The sequence below is a fragment of the Triticum urartu genome, chromosome 3 (assembly GCF_003073215.2).
Source record: "Triticum urartu cultivar G1812 chromosome 3, Tu2.1, whole genome shotgun sequence".
NCBI classification, from domain to species: Eukaryota; Viridiplantae; Streptophyta; class Magnoliopsida; order Poales; family Poaceae; genus Triticum; species Triticum urartu.
Window position 1 is genome coordinate 410,976,884 of NC_053024.1, and position 4,625 is coordinate 410,981,508.

Here is a 4,625-nt window from a genome sequence, read left to right on the forward strand (position 1 = left end):
GATTGACAGGATAAACAGAGATATATACAATTTGCTTAATTTAGTCCTTCTTCTTCTTGTTGTTCTTGTTGGATGGCCCCACGACATCGTCTTGGCGAGGACGCTTCTTGCCGCTGACCGCTGGTTTTCATCGCCACCGCCGTCGTCATCATTGTTGTTGTCGTCGTCGTCCTCCTCCCCGTTCGACCATTCCTCCTCCTCATCATCGTCGTCCTCTTCTTCATCCTCCGACGGCTGTCGGCATTCTAGGAACGGGGGTCCCCAGACTTGCCTGCCTGCGGCCTGCGGTGTGGCTCAAGTGGGGGGCCCAGCGCGGCCCATCTTCATCAGCTCAAGCTCAAGACCCTCGCGGGGCGGACGACAGGAAGCTTCCTCAGAGGCAGCCTCATCAGGCAGGCTCGCGAGGAGGCGAAGAGATCAAGGAAGGGGTACCTCGCGAGGAGCCCGTGACGCAAGCCATGACGATCGAGACCAGGCGGGTGCCGGCCTGCGTAGTGTCCTTGTTTCCCTTTTGGTGCAAAGGGGGCAAGCACAGGCCAAGGCATCGGGCAAAGGTTACCATTCCGGTGCAGCGAGACCAAGACCAGCAGAGCGGCAGGACGGAGGTCACCGTGGAGCCCAAGACAGTGTCATCACTAGAGCTTTTGGCAACCGAAGACCACCTTTGATCAGGATAACTTGTACTAGATGTTCCCCTTTAAAATGGCCAATTGTTGGCGCCCTTCCCGCTCATTATTTGGGGAGAGGCCCAGGGCCCCTATAAATAGAGCTAGCCACCACAGAAGGAAAGGGACACCCAAAAGGGGAAGAAAAGAGAGACAGCGAGAGATCTGGTAGAACCCTAGCAGAGAGAGAAAGAGGCGACTGAACTCGCCCCAGCAGTTCGTCGCACCAGCTTGAGAACACCTCTCGCGAGGCTGTTCTTCCCTTGTACTATTCATCATCAGCCCCTGAGGCAATCCGCCACACCACACACTGGAGTAGGGTATTACACCACAACGGTGGCCCAAACCAATATAAATCTCGTGTCCCTTGTGTTGTTCATTGTTTCCAGCTTAGATCATGTGAGGAGATTGGACGTAGATCGGTAGGGGAGAGATCTTCGCGCGCACCACAACGTTCGAACCTCAAGGGTCTGCTGGAACCCAAAATCCCACATTTTGCGCCAGGTAGGGGTGCGCCGGAATCTTTCTTCCGCTGTTCACATGTGATCTTCCGTCGTGTCCATGGCTGACGCTCGTCGGGCTCGCGCCGAGCGCCGGGCTGCTCTCGCCACCCGCGTTGCCCAGACGGCACCTGTCGGCGGACACCCTCGTCGTTCCCCGTCGCCTGCCGCCAACGCCGCCACCGGCCCGGTGGGGAACGAGCAGTAGGCCTCGTCCCAGCATCCTTCAGTACAGCGGGAGGGCCGCACCGCCACACCGTCGCTGACTCTAGCCACTTCGTCGTCCCACGCTCGTCGCGCCCCCACGGACGCGCACGCCGCGTTGCTCCTGGCAAGAGAGCTCTTGCACTACCGCCCCGTCGACGACGTCTATGAAGACTGGCTCGCCCGCATCACTGAGCTCGTCAGCGCCGCAGGGGGCTCCCCCTTGCCGTCCTTCTCGCTGCCTCGCCCTCCATTCCGTGCAGGAGGCGAGGATCAGGAGGTGCCTCCACCACCTCCTCCCCAAGGAGGCGCCCTGGCTCCAAGGCGCGCAGCCCCAGGGCGAGACCCTCCGCACCCGGCGCCTGTGCGACAAGAAAGGAGCTGCCACGAGATCCCTCATCCCCAAGAAGGTGCTCGCGCGCTCCCAGCGCCGGCGCGCCAAGATCGCATCCCTGCACCTCCATGCCAAGACCCCGCGCTGCTCCAAGCGGCGGCGCACGGTAATCCCCAGGAGCAAGCCCAGTACCAGCAAAAGGCACCGGTGGCCACAGCAGGCTGCCGCGCCCTCACCCCCGAGCTACGCGGCGTCGCATGGCTAGGCAAGTTCAAGCCTGACCTGCCCCCTCGCTACGATGGCACGGCGGACCCTGCGGAGTTCCCACAGCTCTACGAACTATGCATCGAAGCCGCCAACGGGGATGAAAGGGTCATGGCGAACTGGTTCCCCATGGCACTCAAGGACGGGGCCCGCACCTGGCTCCTGAACTGGCTCCCGGCACAATCTCCTCCTGGGACAAGATGTGCACTCGCTTCATCGCCAACTTCCAGGGCACTCACGACCGGCTCCCGGTCGTGAGCGATCTGCGCCGCATCAAGCAGCAGCAAGGGGAAACCCTGCAGAAATACATCTAGCGCTTCAACAACGCTCGCCTCAAGATCCCCAAGGTGACTGAAGAAGCCATCATCTCGGCCTTCTCCGATGGCGTACGCGACATCAAGATGAAGGAGGAGCTAGCAATCCATGAAGACCTGTGCAGATCTCTGGAGCTGTTCAACTTGGCGACCAAGTGTGCCAGGGCTGAGGAAGGGCGCCTTTCCCTCCTCGAACTCCCGGCTACCGACCCAGAAGAGAAGAAGCCCAAGGCCAAGGACGTGAAGCGCAAGGGGGCTGCCGTGCTTGCAGTGGAACCAGACACCAAGCGGGGCAGGGATCAGCCTGAGTCATCCATGGGCAGCCGGTACTGCGTGTACCACGACCTCCACACCCACAACACCAACGAATGTCAAGAGCTCAGGGCTGTGAGAGATGGACATGTCGGCCGACGCCCCGAGCGTAACGACAGGGGCTATGGCCGAGGAGGAGGAAGAGGTGGCGGACGATGGGAAGACTGTGGCCCTCGCCAAGGGTGGCGAGACCGACCTCGCAAGGATCGCTGGCAGGACCAGCCTCGCGAGGGAGGCTGGAGAGATCAGCCTCGTGAGGATCGCCTGCACGGCAACGCAGACCTTCCTCCTCTGCCACCACCGCCAAGGAGGAACGAAGACCAACATCAAGACGAGGGGGCTGGGGGCTTCCAGGAGCCGTGCGCAATTGCTTGCATCTTGGTTGGCACGCAGGCCCCAGCCTCACAGCGCATCTTCAAGCAGTTTGCTCGCGAGGTGAATGCAGTCCTCCCCAAGCTTGAGGCCACGCGCCCTCTCAGGTGGTCTACGTGCGCTATCACGTTCAGCTCAGCGGATCAGCTCAAGTGCGCGGCAACGGCCGGAGTCCTCCCGATGCTTTGCTCCCCAGTCATCAGCAATGTGCAGGTCACCAGGACCCTCATTGACGGCGGAGCAGGACTCAATGTCCTGTCCGTCGAGACGTTCGACAATCTCCAAGTGCCGTACGATCAGCTTCAGCCAACCAAGCCCTTCTCAGGAGTCACTGATGGTTCCACTATTCCAATAGGGCAGGTTCACATTCCAGTCACCTTCGGGCAGTGCAACAACTACCGCACTGAGCTCATCGACTTCGACGTCCCCACATCCATCTACCATACAACGCCATTCTCGGGTACCCAGCCCTGGCCAAGTTCATGGCAGTGACTCACCATGGGTACAATGTCCTCAAGATGCCAGGAAGCGGCAGAGTCATCACCATACCCTGTGAAGAAAGGGACGCAGTGTGTTCACTTGAGCGCGCGTTCCAAGCTGCGGCAATCGAAGACCCAGACCACAGAAACGAAGACTTCCCGAGGCGACCCTTAAGAAGAAGAAGGTTTCTCCTGGCCCAAGCCATAAGGAGGCAGGCACCTCCGGAGGTGTTGCGTCAGGATCTGTGCCCAATCAGGGAGAGCCACCCTCTCTCACATAGGAAGGCGTGCCCAACGCCCTCCTCAGGCAGGGCTCGGGGGCTCTTTCTTGGAGAGCCACCAACCTTGCCGAGGTCGCGAGGGAGGCGCTCGGGCACCACTTGGAGGGGTGCTTCCCGGCACGTTTCCCTCAGGAAGGTACAAGGCAAGGAAAACCAAACCCTCAGGAGTTCATCGCAAGAAACACCTAGGAGCTACAGGAATCGGGAGTCATGCGCGGTAGCCACCGCCTGCCCACCGTAACCCCACATCCAGGCGAGGATGGTGGGCTGCGCGTCTGCATTGACGTGCCAGGGCTCAATCGAGCCGCGTCTCTGGAGCGCCTCTGGCCTTCGCGCGCGGGGCGTTGCGAGGTTCCACCTCACAGCTACGTTCGCATGCCTTTTGGCCTGCCGAACGCGGTCGCCGCTCATCAGCACCTGCTGAGGAGCATTCTGGAGGCTCAGGAGGTCAGGCATGGTGCGGTCCTGGCGGAGATGGAGAAGGCCCTCGGAAACCCACCAGTGCCCTCGGAGCCTCCTGAGGCTGCTGGGCCTGGGGGCTCGTAAGGATCGACGTCTTCATCGCGCATCGACCGCTTCTTCAGCATCACTTCAACTTCAACGACACCAGGTGACATCTTTCTAAGTTCCGTTTTTAGCTGGGAGCGCCCACAGGGCCGCATCATTCCCAGGTCGCGTGGGTCCGTCCCTACGGCATGTATCCGTTTTGCTTACGCTCTTTACTTACCTTGTTGGGGGCGCCCCTCGGGCTGCATCATCCCCGAGCTACTCGGGCCTGGCCCTGCGACGTTTGCTTTTCCCGCATCTACTTAAAATGAATTTCCTCCTGCGTGCTTAACATACCCGACCTAATCGCCTGCTTGATTGACGCCTACCTGTGGAGCCACTTGCTCTGGCACG